Raw genomic sequence first — 23,549 nt, forward strand, 5'->3', positions numbered from 1 at the left:
TCCGCCTCTAAAGAAAAGCCTTTGGGGAGAGGATACGCTAATCGAGGGACACTGGACAATTTTGTTATCAGACCTACTACAGAAATAGATAAGGTCATGGCTCTAGACGAACTACGGGCTGAGAGACGACGGTCTGTGGAACATGTAAAAAACTGCCGTTTATTCCTTCCCTCTTCACAGGTAGCAATGTCATCACAACTCAGCATATCTCATGGAAGTGGTGGCCATGATGCTTCCTTTGGTGATGGCACGCCTTTACTTCTTAGAGATATTATTCCTCCGCCAGATCTAGATAACGAGCATATTGTCATTTCATCCCCTTTTCTGGATAATACTCTAGCTGAAAGGGACGTCTTGCTGGATGATTCATTATCCCCAGTGCAGACTGTCCGAAACGCAGCTAAGATTTTGGAAAGTTCTCGATCACAAGGTTCCATATTAAAAAAAAGGAAGAAGAGGGGGCCTTTATCAAAAAAAGCTAAGCCCAAAAATAACATTACAACTGTTAAATTTAGCAATCCCATAACAAAAATTTCAATACCAGATACACACAGTGCCCCAACTGAAACACTAGATACCATATTACTGGAAAATATTGGGAAATTGATTAGATCTATCACATTACCATTAACAGAAAAATTAAAAATAATAGCCCAACAATTGGGGAACCTAGAAAAGGCAATTGAGGAGATTAAGGAGGGAACCAAGGAATTAGCAATGTCTTTATCAGTCCCTCCATCGATTGTATCGACCTTAAGCAATAATAATCAGAAGGGACTGATTGCTAGAGCTACCAGCCCGGCAAAATTAAACATCCAGCACACGATGCCTGCTCAAAAAATATGTCCAGATGTACAACTCAAAGATAAGGAGGCAGAGGTGGCCATGAAATCCAATACTCAATGAAACCCTAAACAAATTACTGTAACACACACTGAGTGTGAAGATTTGGCAAGGACATCTACTCAAAAAAATCTCAATGTAGACCTTCCTCCAGAAGCAGTCCCCCTGGTGGTGGTCCTAACTGGAGTCCCTCCCTTAGAGGACGGAAAAAGAGAAGATCATAGCCAACTAAAAAACAAAGTTATATTTTGGCTCAGGCAGAAACGTCCTCTTCCCCCAGAGATTAATGGAGAAATCCTTCTTGTTAGGCGTCTCTCCTGGTTAGGAAGTAGGACAAAAGACATCATGGGTGACATTATAACAATCAATTTTAGAGATAAAAGAGCAGTAAGACACATTCTAAATTGTCCTTCTCTTAAACCCTCTAACTCAATTGAGGTACGTGACTTGACCTACTTTTATCCCAGAGTACATTTCTCTGTTAAAAACAATCCGAGCTTACTAATTCAAAATCAGGATGGGCGCAATAGTCCTCTACCTCAGCGGCAGGATATTTATTCCAGGCCCTCCTACAATCGTCAAAATGACTGTGTTACTTACATGCTACAATATCCAGAGGACCATTTAAGGCCCCCTTTTCTAGGTCAGAGAGATCATTACAACTTTTCTCACCAATATAGGAATAACGCGGTAAGGTCTTTCACAGAAAATTACAAACACCGTACTGCACCATCTCACCCTCAGCTTAAGTGTTTAATAACTCCAACTCATTATCAGTCCGGTCATCCAAGGTCTTATTTTCAACAGCAGGAGTATCGTCCTTGTCCTTCACTCTGTCACCAGGATGATTATTTCTTACCTCTTTATAATCGCTATGCAGAACTGACAGACCTAGAAGGAGTGGATTGACTGAATTTATATGGAATAGAAAACAATGACATTGATAGATCTCAAAAGGTGCCCTCTATTACTATGGAGGACAATCCTAATACTAATTCTGTCACGCATACGTCTCAGGATTCTAACCTAAAGTTTACCCAGAACCCTTTATTACCTATGGAATTATCATCTAATTACATAATCTCAAATAAAACACAACTTATTCCAAACACAGAACAGAGCCCAAATCTCTGTTTTGTTGCCAGTTCCCAGACATGTTTTGGAGAGGGGACAAAATCTCAAGTAGCAATCTTATTTTGGAACATAGCAGGTCAACGCTCTAAGATTACCAATGATATATGGAGGAACTTTGGTCCCAGGTTTGATGTCTTAGCACTTCAAGAGACCTGGACTGTTGAACCGATACACATGGTAGGTTACAAAACTTTTTTTTCTTCTGCCCAACCTTCCGTCTCAGGTAGAGCGAAAGGAGGATTATCAATTTATATTTCAAACCTCATAAACATAAAGAAAGTAGTCCCCATGAATCTTGATCCAAACATCCAGATTCTTAGGCTGACTTTAAATAATGGGGATAGCTTCATCATAGTGAATTTCTACAATAACCTCCTCGAGGCTGAAACGATCACTGTGGTATCTCAGATGCGGTCCACACTAAAAATCAGAATGATGAAGAAAATAAGTGATGCGGTGATAATCTGGGGGGGGGACTTCAATCTTGGTCCATGCCACTTTATTGATCATAAGAACATATGTGGCATTTTGGATGAATTTGACAATCCAATACCACATTTCAGACACTCAACCTTAGGTAATTACCTAAATGAAACCTTATTTGATCTAGAGTTGGTTCAGGCAAACATCAGGAATGAAAAGAATCAAACTTTGGCTCCCACATTTCATGGGAGAAGGTGTTCGACAACCATAGATTACATTCTAGTTTCAAATGTTGAGAGGACTAAAGATGCTGTTTTCACCAGACATTTAGTCCCGCTCAGTGATCATTATCCTCTTAGTATCTCTCTCTCTCTGACTTGCAAACTAAAAAGAGGTTTGGGAACCATTCTATCACAAAATAATTTAGCGCTTACTAGACTGAATGTCTATGCACTTAAATGGGGGAATGTAGAACCTATGGAGGTGACTAAACAAGTGATTGCGAGGGCCAACTCATCCATCATGATTTGCCTTAACCCACACTCAACCCATTCAGAGATTATCGCAAGCTTCAAATTAATTGTTACGGCAATCAACGAAGTATTGTGGGTGGAAACAAAACATGCTTCAAAAAAACAGAAAGGTTGGTTTAACCATGATTGCACGGTTGCATATTCTAATTTAAAAACGGCGTTGAGAAAAACAATTAGGGTCCCACACGAGATATTAACACTCAGGAAAGCCTATAATCATGTTTTAAGAACCAGGAAAAAAGAACAAAAAATCCAGCTTTGGGAACAATTGCATGAAACCTGTTCCCAAAAAAACATGGCAGCTTTCTGGCAAGTGGTAAAGTCCCCTTTCCTAAATGATAACATACATCAAGCTAAGTTAGATCTAGCGATTGAGGAAAAGGAATGGGTTCTATACTTTTCCAAAACTTTCTCGGCAGGTAAGGAGTCATCTGAACTCCAGGATTTAGATTACCTGAATCCTAATTCTCCAAATGAACCATCCTCATTTTACCTTATTGACTTACAGTTTTCTCTGGAACAGACCGCATCGGCCTTGAATGCAAGCAAGAACGGGAAGGCACCGGGCCCAGACGGTGTTCCTATCGACCTATTTAAAGACCAAGTGGACCTCTGGATTCCTATTCTAACCAGAGTCCTGAATGGAACTTGCAATATGGGGCTATTACCATCTTGGTCAAAATCCGTACTAGTCCCCATCTTCAAGAAAGTTGATCGGGACTCAGTATCCTGCTATCGCCCAATCTCTCTTTTAGACTCCCTGGGCAAGATGGCAGGTAGAGTCATTTTAGAACAATTGCAAGATTGAGCTGAGAAAAGTAGGATCATCTCAGATCTACAGTATGGGTTTCGCCAGGCCCTGGGGACCATCGAGCAGGCCCTAAATCTTTTGCTTTTGATTGATAAGTATGTGCATATTAAAAAAGGAGATCTGTATATGGTTTACGTGGACTTGTCAGCCGCATTTGATTGTGTTTCCCACTCCAAACTCTGGGTAATATTGGCTGACATGGGGGCCCCTTTGAACTTGCTTACCTTTGTTAGGGAACTTTATGCTAATGCCACTGCTCAAATCCGTTATGGGGTGGGGGGGGAGTTGACGGACGCATTTCCAGTAGAAAAAGGGGTTAGGCAAGGATGTGTCCTAGCCCCTTTTCTTTTTACATTGTATACAAACGCTCTGGAAAAAGAGATGCTGAAGGGATCCCAGGATCTCCCGATGATAAATAAGCGCCCAATACCTGCACTACTTTATGCAGATGACTCGGTCATATTGGCCCGTACCCCCCGTGAACTTCAAAAAAATCTGAATAGATACTCCACATTCATGGCGAGTCTTGACCTGAGGATAAATATAAGCAAAACTTTTGTCATGAGGTCAAGTTCCTCCCACACAAATGCAAATAAAATGAGGGGTATCTACCTGAATAATCAAAAAATAGCTTCCACCCATACATACTCTTACTTAGGCATAACAATGGACCACAAATTATCTTGGAAAGCGGCAGTGGAAACTCGAAGATTACTCTTCCTGAGAACAGTCACAGCCCTTCTCAACTTCATTAGGAAACTGGGAAATAGAGCTCCAACTGAAATTATCCAGATCTATAAAGCTAAATGTCTATCAGTGGCTTTATATGGGGCTGGTCTTTGGGGTTTTGTGAACACAGATACCATCCAGAAAGTTGAAAACTCCTTTTTGAGGTCTCTCCTTTCAGTTCCGGGGAGTACGGGAACTTTCGCTTGTCATCTTGAATTGGGTCTTGTACATGTGGCGGACCTAGCAAAAGTGGAGCCACTTTTGTTATGGCGTAAAATATGGTCATCAGATAAAGCCACCCTTTCCCAGTCGCTCCTGTTGGACTGTCTAGCCCTGGATAACGCTCATAGGTCTAAGTGGCTGCGGCATATTGCAACCTTCCTCCATGATTTGGGATGGGACAAGTATTTTTACAATCCTACATCAATATGTGAGGTGTCGAGAAAGATCTTATAAACCAAAGCACTTGCCCATCTGGAGGAGATGAGACTATTGAGCGAAGTTAGTAAACCATTTGTTACTCATAGTCTAATGATTCAATCGGTACCAACATTGCAGCCCTATCTTACTCTTAATATGACAAGCTATGAGCGCTATCTATTGGTAAGACTCAGGATGAATATCTTCCATCGAATAATCGCTTTCCCAGTACAAAACAACTGGGCTAACATTTTACCTGCTTGTTCTTGTGACCTTATTTCCCCACAATCAACTCTCCACACTGTCCTTTTCTGTACGTTTTTTGCAGAAATTAGGAAAAAATTGCTTGTTCCCTTTTTGAGGCGCACTGGCCACAGACAATGTCGCCCAGCTTTACTCTTCTTGCAGATGTTGGAGGGAGACCTGCTGGTATTTACAGTAGCTAGTTTTTTTAAATCTATCGTTCATCATCGAAAGACCTTAGATCAAAGAGCTATTGAGTCTACCTAATGTTACAATTCCGATAACTTTAACGTCTTTGGTTGTGCTTATAGAAATTTCTTGTAAGATAGAGATTTTTCTTTTAACTTGGAAATAATCTTGTTCCTTTTTATATTTTTAAAGAATTGTAATTTTATTGAATGTTTTTATTGTATGCTTTTTATGATTTATAATATAAATCGAAATAAAGTAAGATTGAATTGTATTGAATTGATGGTGCCTGAGAGGGGAGGCAGATTGCGAGCTTAGCACAGTCTTATAGGTAGACCAGAGTGGACCAATTGGAGAAGGAGAAGAGAATGGCCACCAAGTGTCATTTCTTATTGACACAGGAGCTACAAGATCCACTGTTAGAACAGCAGAAGTCCCAGCCTAGATCCAAGTTATAGGAGTTTCAAATAAACAAACAACTAATTCAGATTCAGAAAATGTCCCAGTAAAAATAGTCTCATTTGAAGGAAGCCATCAGTTTGTTGTCTGTGATTCTAGTCCTGTAAACCTATTAGGGAGAGACCTATTGTGCAGTTTAAATTGCACTATTTACTATACTGGAAATGGTGTTGAATTTCAGACACATGATTAAGACGTTGAGTTCGAAATGGCCAGACAAGAAACAGCTGTAGGATAGTATCCTGTGAGAAACAGCTGTAGGATTGTATCCTGTGAGGAAAGGGGAAGAGCTTCCTCCTGACTTAAAGGAAACAGTAAAGCCAGAAATCTGAGATTTCATAGGGGAGGATATCAGACTGATTAAAGGGGTAGAATCAGAATTGTAGTGAAACCTAACGCTGTTTATACGAGAAGAACACTATCTAATTTGACCCCAGAAACTATTTCAGGAATAACTCCTGTAATTAAAGACATGTTGAAAAAAGGGATTTTAAAGGAATTTATGGAAAGCCCTTGTAAGTCTACGATCATGGCTTTACAGAAACCAAGTGGTAAATATTAGATTGTGCGGGACCTCTGAAAAATTAATAGCATTGTTCCATGGCACCGAATCCAGCCACTATACTCTTTCTAATTCCCTGTACTATATAGTGGTTAACAGTAGTAGATCTGTATCAAGTCTTCTTTTCTGTTCCATTGCATGAGGACAGCTGGTACCTGTTCTCTTTTGTGTTCAGAAAGTGAGTTTTGGCATAGTGCCGAGTTCCACATGTGTATACAGAGAGACCATTAATTTTCCACCAGATCTTGCAAAATAATTTGGAGTCCGTGCAGATACCCAACAGATCAGTTCTCTTGAAGTACACTGATGACCTGCATGTTGCATCAGACACATGAAAAGCTTGCAAACAGGATTACATTGCCCTTTTTCAACACCTGGCTGAGAATGGACAGAAGGTTTCTTCAGGTAAAGTGCAATATTATTGAAAACAAGCCCAATATTTGGGGCATATCATTGAGAAAGGAGCAAGAAAGGTGTTACAAGAGAGAGTTGAAGACATTTTAGAAATGAGCCCACCCAGAACACACAGAGAAGTCAGATTGTTTTTGATAATGGGTGGCTACTGTAGTCAGTGGATGCTGAATTTCTCCCTAATGGCTAAGTCTTTACTAAAGCTGACACAAAACGATCTTTCTGATCCACTGCTATGGGACACAGAGTGCTTATAAGCTTTTTTAGAGCTGAGAGGAAGTCTCTGTCATGCCCTGTCACTAGTTTTGCCTGATTACAGTGAGATGTGTACATTGTTTTGCAGTAAGAGGAAGGGCTGTGCTCTCTCAATGCTCAACAGATGCATGGAGATTCCCAAAGACCTGTGGTCTATTTTTCAAACACCCTTCTCGCTGTAGCCGCAGGACTGCCTGACTACCTTAAAGCAGTACCAGCAGAGGGGACTAGTTTTGAGAGATGTGAGAGCCTAGTAATGGGACATCCTTGAACTATTGGTAGAAATTCTGCTTGACAGATCAAAGACCCAATAGATGACCAATACCTGATTCACTAGGTATGAGCAACAATTACTTTCCAAGGTAAATGTTGTGCTTAAGAGGTGCCACATACTCAATTCTTCAAACCTAATGCCTATAAATGAGGATATTGATGAAGATGTTGAACATGATTGTCTGGATGTCACGGATTTGTGCACCAAGCTATGGGCCCAACATAAAATATGAACCTTTAATTGAGCCTGATTATGTAATTTCTGTTGATGGCACATGTTTGAGAAGCAATGAATGTACCCTGAGAGCAACTTACGCTGCCTGCACAATTCAAGAAAATGTAGAAGCTTCATGGCTTCAAAATGTTACCTCTGAACAAGTTGCAGAAATGATTGTCCTTACAAGAGCTTGCAGTTTAACTGCACAATTGAGAGTGACTATAATCACACACAGTGAGTATGGCTTGGTGTGGTCCATGGTTTTGGACAATTGCGGTCCCAGAGAGGTTTTATGACCTCTTCGGGAGCCCTGATTAGAAACGGAGTGCATGTAAGAAACTTGCTTGAAGCGCTTCAGCTACCAGCAGAAGTGTTAGGGGCTAAATGTGCAGCTCATAGGAGTGACAATGGATATGTCGCAGTGAGAAAGAGATATGCTGAAGAAGTTGCACAATATTATGCACTTGTGGCTTGCACATTTAATGGGACTTATTCAGGTGAGTCGGAAGAAGACACTGCTCTATCAATGATGTCATCAGCCGCTGATACCAGAGAACAATTGAAAGAATCACAGGAAAATGTTTCAGAAGCAGAACAGCAGGATTGGATCAGAGCAGGAGTTGAGAAAAATGCATATGACTTCTGGATATCTCCAGATGGAAGACCAGTATTTCCAGACTGTTCATTATTACCCAAAACACGACATTACCATGGTAAAACACACAAAATGAGAAATTAAATGTTAAAGCTGGTGCTACAGAGTTGGATCAATTCTAAATTCAGAATGCTTGCAGAAAGATTTGTGTCAAAGGTGTACAACATGTCAACAGATGAATGTGAGGAAAAAGACATGTAGGGAAATCAGGTTGTTCCTTCAGCAGGATGCAAATGGAATTTATCGAGATGCCTGTTTGTAGCCGGTTGAGATATAAACTAGTTACAGTGTGCATTTTCTCTAGATGTGTGCAAGCCTACCCATCATGGAGAAATGACAGTCTCACTGTGTTATGGTTATGTCAATGCTATTTTAAAGAACTCTGGCTGTCATGTGCTTGCCATAAAGTGTTCCATGTTCTAATGTTGTTTGGTTCTAATTGGAACCCGGTTTGGCAGTTGGTGCTGGATCGAGGTTCATGAGGGTTGTAATACTTTCTACTCTGAAATAAACCTTTGAAGGATCTACAAAGACTGGACGTATACTTTATCTTAACATTGGCGACGATTTAAATGGACAACAACCCTACACAGAGTACTATTTTGGAATGAACCTACGCTGAAAAAGGGAGCTCTTCCTGTTACTCTTCAAATTACCACAATCAACTGTAAGTCTACCACAGTGTGCCTGTACTCATTTACGCTGTCTCAGCGAAGAATGAAGATCGGAGCACTCTGACCGTCGAGGTGTCAATTTTAACTGTGCTTTAGTCCGCGTCTAATCGGAACATTCTGATTACCCGAGCGTAAAACCAGGTACTGTACACAATTAAATATTTGAGCGGTTTGGGTGAAGATCTGGCGCATATCGGAACACTCTGACTGTCACAGCGCAAGTCATCGTGTGTTTGAGTGCACGCTTTAGCGATAATTACAGTATTTCCGATTGTCAGAAAGCGTCAAGAAACATTTCAACGTTGCAGCGTATTAACAGAACTCTGCATTGTTGGCGGTCAATTTCTAACGCTACTAAGTGTGTGCAAAAAGACTAACCTGCGATCCAGCTGATGTGCACATCACGAAGCCGAAATCAATTCTGATGACGCATTCGTGAGCAAACTGTCTCTCCCAATGCATTTTGGGAGTCAACAATTGGACTGCTCATTTCTCGTTCATGTTTATTGTTACGTGATGACGTGTTGACGTCGGAAGCCATTTTTATTCCTCACACTCTCGTTTTTCCCATTTTCCACAGCGTTTTATTACAAGCATCGATGAGGCAGTGGAACACCTGGTCAGATTGAGGAAAATTATCGAACTTTGACTGTAAGTGCACACAGTGATGCACACACTATAAAAAAAAAATTAAAAAAAGGAAAAGAGAGACATAAAGACTACTTAGCAATTTATTAATGTATATATGGAGGCATAGGCTGTAAATTTGTTTTTGTTTTATTTTTCCAATCTGTGTATACATGACAATCTCCGACAATGATATACACACTTAAAGATTACCGTTGACAAGCTTTTCCAAATGTGAATGTCTTGATGAGGAACATAAATTACTTAATATTTTTTTTTCTTATCCTTTTACCAAATAATTATTGAAAGATTTCATTATGGCCACTTCATCTGAGCTTTCTCATTTATTAACAGAGAAAGGTGAACCTGTTTTGCCTTGGAAGAGATGGAAACAAATTTTTGATTCCTACCTTATAGCTTTTGGAGGTGAAAAAATGTTCTGCCTATCGTAAACAGGCCATTCTCCTACACAAATTAGGTATTGAAGGAAGATGTATTTATGAGAGTCTTGATTTAATTGAAATTGGTAACGAGGCTGGTGAACCTAGCAACGTGTATGACATGTCTGTATTAATGCTTGAGAAACATTTTGGGTCTCATATTAATGTAGTCTTAGAGAGACATAAGTTATTTTCTAGGGTTCAATGCAAGACGGAAAAGATTACCAGTTATGTTGCTGCACTTAAAACATTAGCTCGCACGTGTGATTGTGAGCATCTGACGGATTCATTGATCAGAGATCAAATTGTGAGATGTACTAATAACATAAAAGTTCAAGAAAAATTATTAAGTAATAATCCAAACTTAAAAGATGCAATTTCTATTATAGAGGGAATGGAAAATACCAGTATGTGGGTGCGTGAGATGCGTGAGGAAAAAAGTAAAGAGACTGTTGATAAAGACAATGCAAGTACAGAGTCATCTGTAAATGAAATCAATAGAGTTGATAAACAGCCGGATAAGCATAATGAAAAAACTAGTACACTAGTTAACAAAGAAGTTGAAAAGAGATGTGATAGGAAAAAATATAACCATCCTGATATCAAACCTAATGTTCCTAAATGTTTTAGATGTGGCAGTGAGGGACATTGGACAAACAGTCCAGGGTGTTTTGCTAGGTTAATTACTATAAGGCACTGTTCCAGGGTCGGTATGGTTGAAAGTCAACCAAGACCGTACCTCAACAAAGGGAAAGTAAAGAGAAAGATCTATGTCTTAGAGGTCTAGGATGGGGTACTCAGGATGGGGGGAGACAGCGTCAGTGTCTCTTGTTGCCCTCACACACCCCGAGGGATGTCATGCTTCATCATCGGGCGGTGCTCCTCGTCGGGCCGGCGGTGCAATGCCCTACGGGTCCCCCGAAGGGTCTCTTTAGCGGAGATCTTTTAAGAGCACTGCCGATTGGTGCATGCGGGTATGTGGAGGGGGAGTACCAGGGTCAGTGGTAGCTGTAGTGTGTGCAGGAATAAAAATACCTAAGGGTTACCAGGGAAGCTATTTTAATAAGAAGGCACCCTTGGTACATTAAAATACGTGGCAAAAATGTTACTAATTAAAACGTGATGTGTTTAGTAGTAACTTAAGGTACAGGTCAAATGGTCGACATGTTTCGCGCCTTTCAGTGGTCAGAGTGATCCATGGCGCTTCATCAGGACCAGTAGAGGTGAAAAGTGTGGGGAAAGGTGCCCAGACTATGTGTGGTGGGTGGGGTAAAATATCACCCTCCCACTCGGCAATGAAAGGGAGTACAGTGTCTCCTAAACAGGTGATGTGTGCAGGGAGGACTCTGTTGTGCCCCCTTTGCGTAAGACCTAGATCAAAAGAAAGATAAAACAAAAAGAAATGCAGAGGTTAAAAAACATATGCGGACTTGCCTTGTCGATCCGCATAAGTACATAGTGATCCGAGAGATCACAATTTTACAATGAGACAGTCATAATGTCATGCACCCGGAGGCCCAGGCTACTCTCAGGGTTCTGTAGGAGCGGGGAGGCGTGGGTGTGGTCCCATGCCAGTCGAAAGGTGGTAGGTCCCGGGTCCCGGTGGCGGTCACAGAACCCAGCTGGAGACTCGATAGGTAAACTGCTGTACCCCGCGGGGCCCGGACACCTCCACTTGGCTGTGCAACGGGGTCACCCGGCGTGTCGTCAAACGAGACAGTCAGGTAGACACGTGTGTTGTGTATCTAATTCGATTCGTTGGTTCAATACAAAGAAAGTGCACTAAGAGTAATCTTACCTAAAGTAAGAGCTTGAATTGCTCCTTGAGTTAAAAAGCGGCGTAGGAGGCCCACACCATCTAGGGCTGTAAATTGGAAAAAGTGCGTAACAGCAGGGAAAACCCAGAGGGTAAAGGAAACAGAAGTGAAGCGTTAGACTTACTTACATCGTAGCCGGTTGTAGAGCAGGAAAATTGCTTACGTTTGGATCTGGGTAGCCTCGAGTCATACTCACGGGTTGCTCAGGTGACGGCACTGGAAACCTGCCCGGTCCTGACGCCTGCTCGAAGGTAAATGACTTTGCCTTATCCATGGTATTTAAAGTCTGAGCCCCGTGATAGAAGGAGGTACCTGTTTCCGGTTCAGACGGCACGAAAGGTCGTAGAAGGCCGGAGCTGCGCATGCGCGGTGACACAGGATGTTTCAGTGATCTCTTGTGCATGCGTGAGGAGGTGTTTTTGGCGCATGCATGGTGTGTGTGAGGTGTGTTACTGTGCGCATGCGGGCCGTGGGGTGTTTACGATGTGTAAATCAGGAATAGCAGACCAGACCACAAGAGTGGGTGTGTCACTGTTGGCCTAAGGCCAAATTCTCCTGCAGGATTGCCAGGATTGAGGGTGTGGCGGTGTATGGGCGGGGCTATATGAGAACTTGCTCACGGGTGCTGAAGGTGTAGAGTCCCCATCCGTAACAGGCTCATGCTTTCAATATAGCAATGCACCTCAGAGCTAACGTGACGAGCTAGGGTCTAATTATTCAGTTATTTTGCTCCTAGCCGGAGGGACGGTGTACGATGGATTACACATGGTATCTACACACAAAAGTGTTAGTGTTAGAGCTCGCTCCATGGGATATCGTCGTTGAGCCCTTGGGTGTCTGTATGCAGGCGGTGCACCCAGCGTTGTTCACGTCTAAAGAGCGACTCGCTACTCCAGTTATTATTGGATTCCAGGATGGTCCATTGGATCGCTTCACAGGGGTGCCCTTTTTCCAGAAAATGGTTCGTCAGTTTTGTGGCTGCGCGAGCTCGTCTGATGGTGCTTTTGTGTTCGCTGATCCTTGTTTTGATGGGTCTGGTGGTCATGCCTACATAGTAGAGTCCGCAAGGACACGAGATCAAGTATACACAATTTGCGGTGTTGCAGTTCGTGTGCTTCCTCTGTTCCCACTTTAGCTCACCAATTTCCAAGACCTTTGTGTGTCGTGTCGTGGTGCAAGCACTGCACGAACCACACGGGTAGTGCCCCTTCACTGCTGGCAGATCCCAGAGAGTGTTCTCTCTTCTCGCTTGTTTCAGGCGTGGCCGTGTATTGATCAGTTGGTCTCTTAAATTGCTGGTTCTTTTAAAGGCAAAACGAGGTGCTGGGATGTTTAGTGCATCACTATTGATGATTTTCCAGTTACGGTTGATGATTCTTTTGATTTTGTTGGAGAGGGGGGTAAAGGTTGTGACGCAGGTGATCACGTTGTTGGTCTCGGGTTCTCTCGTTTCCAGGAGGCCCTCACGGGTGTTGTTCCTAGCCCGTTTTTTAGCTTGGTTAATTACTTTTACTGGATAGTGCCTCTTCGCCAGGTTCTCAGATAGGGTGTCGGCTTGTCTGTCATAGTCCTGTAGTTTGCTGCAGTTGCGCCTGATCCTGAGAAACTGGCCATAGGGTAAGTTTTCCCGTAGAGCTTTAGGGTGGTGGCTCTTAAAGCTCAGGAGGCTGTTGCAGTCAGTCTCTTTTTTGTACGTGCTGGTCTGAAGTATCCCATTTTCTAGTTGGATCAATAAGTCCAGGAAGGGGATTTTCTCGTCACTGGAGGTCATGGTGAAACGTAAATGGGGGTCCTGATTGTTGATCCACTCAAAGAATTCCAGTGTCTTAGATGCCTGTCCTCTCCATAGGATCAGCACATCGTCTATATACCGTTTCCAAGTGACCATATGTCGATGAAATGGGTTGGCGTCTGTGAAGATGTGGTTAGCCTCAAAATGTGACATGTACAGTCCAGCCAAGCTCGGCGCAAAGGTGCTCCCCATGCTGGTCCCTTGTACCTGGTGGTAGATGGTGGTTTTGTACATAAAATAGTTGTTAGTGAGAGCAAGGGCAATGAGGGCCGAGATGAAGCTTGCCGGTGTAGGCGTTGGAAGTTCCGAGTTTTGTAACAGGTTGCTTACCACTTCGATGGTTGCTTCCTGCGGGATATTCGTGTACAGTGCTTCCACGTCCAATGTGAGCAGTAAGTCGATTTCCTCGGTGTTTTCATCATTGATGGTTTGGATGAGGTTAAGCACATCTCTGGTGTCTTTGAGGTAAGCTGGAGTAGCCTGGACCAAAGGGCGCAAAAAGAAGTCACTGAACTGGCTCAAAGGTTCCAGAAGGGAGTCTATCCCAGACACGATCGGACGGCCAGGGCACGGGGTAACCCCCTTATGGATTTTAGGTAGAAGATAGAAGTAGGGCATCCTAGGAGACGGATTCACCAGAAAGGCTGCTTCTTTAGAGGTAATCCATCCCTCTGTTGCTGCTTCGTTGACCAAGGTTCTGATCTGGTTCAGTAGCATTGAAGTAGGATCGGTCTCTAGAATCTCGTAGTACTCAGTGTTGTTTAGTTGGCGTTGACACTCCTTCTCATAATCCTGTATGTCGAGGATCACAGTGGCTCCCCCTTTGTCCGCAGGTTTTATTATGATGGAATCATCATTCTGAAGGGTGGTCACCGCCCTCCGCAGTTTTTTGGGGAAGTTGTTGTAGGCGTTAGGAGGTTCTAATCGGTTAACCTCCTTGAGGACGGCTTTTTCGAAAGTGAGGACCTCGTGTGGGACCATGCCAGCGCTGGGGGTAAATTTCGACGGGGGTCTCAAGCCAGTGTCGTCCTCAGTCTGTGTTTGGTTGTCTTTGAAGAAGGCCCTAAGTCTCACTTTGCGAAACAGTTGATGTAGTTCCTCATTGGTTCTGAAATTGTCCTCCTGTGGGGTGGGCACAAACCCAAGTCCTAGTTCCAAGGCTGTGGTCTCGTCGGTGTTCAGAGGTCTCGAAGACAGGTTGACGATCAGTTTTTTTGTTGGTGTTGTGCCATGCTTCTCGTGGTTCTCTGTTGGTTGTCCGGATCTTGCCAATGTACCTGCTTGTTCCCTCTTCTTCTTCCTCTGCCTCTGCCCCTGCCTCTGTTCTGAAAAGGTGGAGGAGGGTTGTGGAGGAAAGGTTGCTGAAAACCCTGTTGTAGTGGGTTGTATGGCGGGTACCACATGGGTCCGTGTTGTGGGAATGGTTGGGGTGGAAAACCGTAGAAAGGTGGTGGCCCTAGTGGTGGTGGTAATAGACCCTGTGGGTTGGAGCGGCGGCCCCAGCTATGATTACTCGAGTTGCTACCCGAAGACTGACCTGAACGGTTGGACGTTGACGATCCATCGTCAGAGACCGTGTCGGTCTCTGTAGGTTGGAAGTCCTCTTTTGTATAGGGATAGATCTTCTCCCTATCAAATCTCTTCAGGTCCTTCTGTAGTTTGTTTATCTTCTGGTTTAGCAGGTAGTCTCGGTGGTCAGAGATTTCTGAGTTTATTTCTGCTAAACGAGTTTTATATGCAGAAAGGCTAATGCTGGTTTTGAGACCGTTCTCTGCTATATTGATTTTGACAATCAAAGCATCCGACAGGCGTTTTGCGGTACTGATAATCAAGATGATCCAATCTCGAGTGCATTTCCATGCAATTTGGCTCCATTCGCGTCTGAATATAAGGTCTTCCAAAAAGATCCTCGGTGCCGTGCGGACCAACAATCCGTTAGGTGCTGAGTTTGCTCTGAGGTATTCGGTCATAATAGAGCCGTGAAGAGCAGTCTTTACCTGAAGTTTTTTGAGAGAAGTAAGGGTATTCCAGTCGCCTTGTGCGCTGGTCCCTGCTGTGTTGCCATCACCATCTAAGAGTGACGGGGTTCTCAGGATTTCAGCCACAATGTCCTCACCGTAGCTGAGGCCTAGGTTGTCCCCCAGGGTTGAAAATGACATGTCTCGGGGAAGGTAAGGGTCAAGAGGTGGAAATGGAGAAGGGAGCAGGAGAAGGAGAAGAAAAGGGAAGCGAGTGAAAGAGAGGGTCCCTCGGCTGAGCCGCCGTGCTAAATACTGTATCCAAAAATAGGGGGGGGACCAGGAGCTGGTTAATGGTCCAGTGCCTGTGCTCCAAGAAGTCAATAGGGTAATTACTATAAGGCACTGTTCCAGGGTCGGTATGGTTGAAAGTCAACCAAGACCGTACCTCAACAAAGGGAAAGTAAAGAGAAAGATCTATGTCTTAGAGGTCTAGGATGGGGTACTCAGGATGGGGGGAGACAGCGTCAGTGTCTCTTGTTGGGATCTGCCAGCAGTGAAGGGGCACTACCCGTGTGGTTCGTGCAGTGCTTGCACCACGACACGACACACAAAGGTCTTGGAAATTGGTGAGCTAAAGTGGGAACAGAGGAAGCACACGAACTGCAACACCGCAAATTGTGTATACTTGATCTCGTGTCCTTGCGGACTCTACTATGTAGGCATGACCATCAGACCCATCAAAACAAGGATCAGCGAACACAAAAGCACCATCAGACGAGCTCACGCAGCCACAAAACTGACGAACCATTTTCTGGAAAAAGGGCACCCCTGTGAAGCGATCCAATGGACCATCCTGGAATCCAATAATAACTGGAGTAGCGAGTCGCTCTTTAGACGTGAACAACGCTGGGTGCACCGCCTGCATACAGACACCCAAGGGCTCAACGACGATATCCCATGGAGCGAGCTCTAACACTAACACTTTTGTGTGTAGATACCATGTGTAATCCATCGTACACCGTCCCTCCGGCTAGGAGCAAAATAACTGAATAATTAGACCCTAGCTCGTCACGTTAGCTCTGAGGTGCATTGCTATATTGAAAGCATGAGCCTGTTACGGATGGGGACTCTACACCTTCAGCACCCGTGAGCAAGTTCTCATATAGCCCCGCCCATACACCGCCACACCCTCAATCCTGGCAATCCTACAGGAGAATTTGGCCTTAGGCCAACAGTGACACACCCACTCTTGTGGTCTGGTCTGCTATTCCTGATTTACACATCGTAAACACCCCACGGCCCGCATGCGCACAGTAACACACCTCACACACACCATGCATGCGCCAAAAACACCTCCTCACGCATGCACAAGAGATCACTGAAACATCCTGTGTCACCGCGCATGCGCAGCTCCGGCCTTCTACGACCTTTCGTGCCGTCTGAACCGGAAACAGGTACCTCCTTCTATCACGGGGCTCAGACTTTAAATACCATGGATAAGGCAAAGTCATTTACCTTCGAGCAGGCGTCAGGACCGGGCAGGTTTCCAGTGCCGTCACCTGAGCAACCCGTGAGTATGACTCGAGGCTACCCAGATCCAAACGTAAGCAATTTTCCTGCTCTACAACCGGCTACGATGTAAGTAAGTCTAACGCTTCACTTCTGTTTCCTTTACCCTCTGGGTTTTCCCTGCTGTTACGCACTTTTTCCAATTTACAGCCCTAGATGGTGTGGGCCTCCTACGCCGCTTTTTAACTCAAGGAGCAATTCAAGCTCTTACTTTAGGTAAGATTACTCTTAGTGCACTTTCTTTGTATTGAACCAACGAATCGAATTAGATACACAACACACGTGTCTACCTGACTGTCTCGTTTGACGACACGCCGGGTGACCCCGTTGCACAGCCAAGTGGAGGTGTCCGGGCCCCGCGGGGTACAGCAGTTTACCTATCGAGTCTCCAGCTGGGTTCTGTGACCGCCACCGGGACCCGGGACCTACCACCTTTCGACTGGCATGGGACCACACCCACGCCTCCCCGCTCCTACAGAACCCTGAGAGTAGCCTGGGCCTCCGGGTGCATGACATTATGACTGTCTCATTGTAAAATTGTGATCTCTCGGATCACTATGTACTTATGCGGATCGACAAGGCAAGTCCGCATATGTTTTTTAACCTCTGCATTTCTTTTTGTTTTATCTTTCTTTTGATCTAGGTCTTACGCAAAGGGGGCACAACAGAGTCCTCCCTGCACACACCACCTGTTTAGGAGACACTGTACTCCCTTTCATTGCCGAGTGGGAGGGTGATATTTTACCCCACCCACCACACATAGTCTGGGCACCTTTCCCCACACTTTTCACCTCTACTGGTCCTGATGAAGCGCCATGGATCACTCTGACCACTGAAAGGCGCGAAACATGTCGACCATTTGACCTGTACCTTAAGTTACTACTAAACACATCACGTTTTAATTAGTAACATTTTTGCCACGTATTTTAATGTACCAAGGGTGCCTTCTTATTAAAATAGCTTCCCTGGTAACCCTTAGGTATTTTTATTCCTGCACACACTACAGCTACCACTGACCCTGGTACTCCCCCTCCACATACCCGCATGCACCAATCGGCAGCGCTCTTAAAAGATCTCCGCTAAAGAGACCCTTCGGGGGACCCGTAGGGCATTGCACCGCCGGCCCGACGAGGAGCACCGCCCGATGATGAAGCATGACATCCCTCGGGGTGTGTGAGGGCAACAAGAGACACTGACGCTGTCTCCCCCCATCCTGAGTACCCCATCCTAGACCTCTAAGACATAGATCTTTCTCTTTACTTTCCCTTTGTTGAGGTACGGTCTTGGTTGACTTTCAACCATACCGACCCTGGAACAGTGCCTTATAGTAATTACCCTATTGACTTCTTGGAGCACAGGCACTGGACCATTAACCAGCTCCTGGTCCCCCCCCTATTTTTGGATACAGTATTTAGCACGGCGGCTCAGCCGAGGGACCCTCTCTTTCACTCGCTTCCCTTTTCTTCTCCTTCTCCTGCTCCCTTCTCCATTTCCACCTCTTGACCCTTACCTTCCCCGAGACATGTCATTTTCAACCCTGGGGGACAACCTAGGCCTCAGCTACGGTGAGGACATTGTGGCTGAAATCCTGAGAACCCCGTCACTCTTAGATGGTGATGGCAACACAGCAGGGACCAGCGCACAAGGCGACTGGAATACCCTTACTTCTCTCAAAAAACTTCAGGTAAAGACTGCTCTTCACGGCTCTATTATGACCGAATACCTCAGAGCAAACTCAGCACCTAACGGATTGTTGGTCCGCACGGCACCGAGGATCTTTTTGGAAGACCTTATATTCAGACGCGAATGGAGCCAAATTGCATGGAAATGCACTCGAGATTGGATCATCTTGATTATCAGTACCGCAAAACGCCTGTCGGATGCTTTGATTGTCAAAATCAATATAGCAGAGAACGGTCTCAAAACCAGCATTAGCCTTTCTGCATATAAAACTCGTTTAGCAGAAATAAACTCAGAAATCTCTGACCACCGAGACTACCTGCTAAACCAGAAGATAAACAAACTACAGAAGGACCTGAAGAGATTTGATAGGGAGAAGATCTATCCCTATACAAAAGAGGACTTCCAACCTACAGAGACCGACACGGTCTCTGACGATGGATCGTCAACGTCCAACCGTTCAGGTCAGTCTTCGGGTAGCAACTCGAGTAATCATAGCTGGGGCCGCCGCTCCAACCCACAGGGTCTATTACCACCACCACTAGGGCCACCACCTTTCTACGGTTTTCCACCCCAACCATTCCCACAACACGGACCCATGTGGTACCCGCCATACAACCCACTACAACAGGGCTTTCAGCAACCTTTCCTCCACAACCCTCCTCCACCTTTTCAGAACAGAGGCAGGGGCAGAGGCAGAGGAAGAAGAAGAGGGAACAAGCAGGTACATTGGCAAGATCCGGACAACCAACAGAGAACCACGAGAAGCATGGCACAACACCAACAAAAAAACTGATCGTCAACCTGTCTTCGAGACCTCTGAACACCGACGAGACCACAGCCTTGGAACTAGGACTTGGGTTTGTGCCCACCCCACAGGAGGACAATTTCAGAACCAATGAGGAACTACATCAACTGTTTCGCAAAGTGAGACTTAGGGCCTTCTTCAAAGACAACCAAACACAGACTGAGGACGACACTGGCTTGAGACCCCCGTCGAAATTTACCCCCAGCGCTGGCATGGTCCCACACGAGGTCCTCACTTTCGAAAAAGCCGTCCTCAAGGAGGTTAACCGATTAGAACCTCCTAACGCCTACAACAACTTCCCCAAAAAACTGCGGAGGGCGGTGACCACCCTTCAGAATGATGATTCCATCATAATAAAACCTGCGGACAAAGGGGGAGCCACTGTGATCCTCGACATACAGGATTATGAGAAGGAGTGTCAACGCCAACTAAACAACACTGAGTACTACGAGATTCTAGAGACCGATCCTACTTCAATGCTACTGAACCAGATCAGAACCTTGGTCAACGAAGCAGCAACAGAGGGATGGATTACCTCTAAAGAAGCAGCCTTTCTGGTGAATCCGTCTCCTAGGATGCCCTACTTCTATCTTCTACCTAAAATCCATAAGGGGGTTACCCCGTGCCCTGGCCGTCCGATCGTGTCTGGGATAGACTCCCTTCTGGAACCTTTGAGCCAGTTCAGTGACTTCTTTTTGCGCCCTTTGGTCCAGGCTACTCCAGCTTACCTCAAAGACACCAGAGATGTGCTTAACCTCATCCAAACCATCAATGATGAAAACACCGAGGAAATCGACTTACTGCTCACATTGGACGTGGAAGCACTGTACACGAATATCCCGCAGGAAGCAACCATCGAAGTGGTAAGCAACCTGTTACAAAACTCGGAACTTCCAACGCCTACACCGGCAAGCTTCATCTCGGCCCTCATTGCCCTTGCTCTCACTAACAACTATTTTATGTACAAAACCACCATCTACCACCAGGTACAAGGGACCAGCATGGGGAGCACCTTTGCGCCGAGCTTGGCTGGACTGTACATGTCACATTTTGAGGCTAACCACATCTTCACAGACGCCAACCCATTTCATCGACATATGGTCACTTGGAAACGGTATATAGACGATGTGCTGATCCTATGGAGAGGACAGGCATCTAAGACACTGGAATTCTTTGAGTGGATCAACAATCAGGACCCCCATTTACGTTTCACCATGACCTCCAGTGACGAGAAAATCCCCTTCCTGGACTTATTGATCCAACTAGAAAATGGGATACTTCAGACCAGCACGTACAAAAAAGAGACTGACTGCAACAGCCTCCTGAGCTTTAAGAGCCACCACCCTAAAGCTCTACGGGAAAACTTACCCTATGGCCAGTTTCTCAGGATCAGGCGCAACTGCAGCAAACTACAGGACTATGACAGACAAGCCGACACCCTATCTGAGAACCTGGCGAAGAGGCACTATCCAGTAAAAGTAATTAACCAAGCTAAAAAACGGGCTAGGAACAACACCCGTGAGGGCCTCCTGGAAACGAGAGAACCCGAGACCAACAACGTGATCACCTGCGTCACAACCTTTACCCCCCTCTCCAACAAAATCAAAAGAATCATCAACCGTAACTGGAAAATCATCAATAGTGATGCACTAAACATCCCAGCACCTCGTTTTGCCTTTAAAAGAACCAGCAATTTAAGAGACCAACTGATCAATACACGGCCACGCCTGAAACAAGCGAGAAGAGAGAACACTCTCTGGGATCTGCCAGCAGTGAAGGGGCACTACCCGTGTGGTTCGTGCAGTGCTTGCACCACGACACGACACACAAAGGTCTTGGAAATTGGTGAGCTAAAGTGGGAACAGAGGAAGCACACGAACTGCAACACCGCAAATTGTGTATACTTGATCTCGTGTCCTTGCGGACTCTACTATGTAGGCATGACCACCAGACCCATCAAAACAAGGATCAGCGAACACAAAAGCACCATCAGACGAGCTCGCGCAGCCACAAAACTGACGAACCATTTTCTGGAAAAAGGGCACCCCTGTGAAGCGATCCAATGGACCATCCTGGAATCCAATAATAACTGGAGTAGCGAGTCGCTCTTTAGACGTGAACAACGCTGGGTGCACCGCCTGCATACAGACACCCAAGGGCTCAACGACGATATCCCATGGAGCGAGCTCTAACACTAACACTTTTGTGTGTAGATACCATGTGTAATCCATCGTACACCGTCCCTCCGGCTAGGAGCAAAATAACTGAATAATTAGACCCTAGCTCGTCACGTTAGCTCTGAGGTGCATTGCTATATTGAAAGCATGAGCCTGTTACGGATGGGGACTCTACACCTTCAGCACCCGTGAGCAAGTTCTCATATAGCCCCGCCCATACACCGCCACACCCTCAATCCTGGCAATCCTGCAGGAGAATTTGGCCTTAGGCCAACAGTGACACACCCACTCTTGTGGTCTGGTCTGCTATTCCTGATTTACACATCGTAAACACCCCACGGCCCGCATGCGCACAGTAACACACCTCACACACACCATGCATGCGCCAAAAACACCTCCTCACGCATGCACAAGAGATCACTGAAACATCCTGTGTCACCGCGCATGCGCAGCTCCGGCCTTCTACGACCTTTCGTGCCGTCTGAACCGGAAACAGGTACCTCCTTCTATCACGGGGCTCAGACTTTAAATACCATGGATAAGGCAAAGTCATTTACCTTCGAGCAGGCGTCAGGACCGGGCAGGTTTCCAGTGCCGTCACCTGAGCAACCCGTGAGTATGACTCGAGGCTACCCAGATCCAAACGTAAGCAATTTTCCTGCTCTACAACCGGCTACGATGTAAGTAAGTCTAACGCTTCACTTCTGTTTCCTTTACCCTCTGGGTTTTCCCTGCTGTTACGCACTTTTTCCAATTTACAGCCCTAGATGGTGTGGGCCTCCTACGCCGCTTTTTAACTCAAGGAGCAATTCAAGCTCTTACTTTAGGTAAGATTACTCTTAGTGCACTTTCTTTGTATTGAACCAACGAATCGAATTAGATACACAACACACGTGTCTACCTGACTGTCTCGTTTGACGACACGCCGGGTGACCCCGTTGCACAGCCAAGTGGAGGTGTCCGGGCCCCGCGGGGTACAGCAGTTTACCTATCGAGTCTCCAGCTGGGTTCTGTGACCGCCACCGGGACCCGGGACCTACCACCTTTCGACTGGCATGGGACCACACCCACGCCTCCCCGCTCCTACAGAACCCTGAGAGTAGCCTGGGCCTCCGGGTGCATGACATTATGACTGTCTCATTGTAAAATTGTGATCTCTCGGATCACTATGTACTTATGCGGATCGACAAGGCAAGTCCGCATATGTTTTTTAACCTCTGCATTTCTTTTTGTTTTATCTTTCTTTTGATCTAGGTCTTACGCAAAGGGGGCACAACAGAGTCCTCCCTGCACACACCACCTGTTTAGGAGACACTGTACTCCCTTTCATTGCCGAGTGGGAGGGTGATATTTTACCCCACCCACCACACATAGTCTGGGCACCTTTCCCCACACTTTTCACCTCTACTGGTCCTGATGAAGCGCCATGGATCACTCTGACCACTGAAAGGCGCGAAACATGTCGACCATTTGACCTGTACCTTAAGTTACTACTAAACACATCACGTTTTAATTAGTAACATTTTTGCCACGTATTTTAATGTACCAAGGGTGCCTTCTTATTAAAATAGCTTCCCTGGTAACCCTTAGGTATTTTTATTCCTGCACACACTACAGCTACCACTGACCCTGGTACTCCCCCTCCACATACCCGCATGCACCAATCGGCAGCGCTCTTAAAAGATCTCCGCTAAAGAGACCCTTCGGGGGACCCGTAGGGCATTGCACCGCCGGCCCGACGAGGAGCACCGCCCGATGATGAAGCATGACATCCCTCGGGGTGTGTGAGGGCAACAAGAGACACTGACGCTGTCTCCCCCCATCCTGAGTACCCCATCCTAGACCTC

This window comes from Triturus cristatus, chromosome 2_2 (genome assembly GCF_964204655.1).
Source record: "Triturus cristatus chromosome 2_2, aTriCri1.1, whole genome shotgun sequence".
Lineage (NCBI taxonomy): Eukaryota > Metazoa > Chordata > Amphibia > Caudata > Salamandridae > Triturus > Triturus cristatus.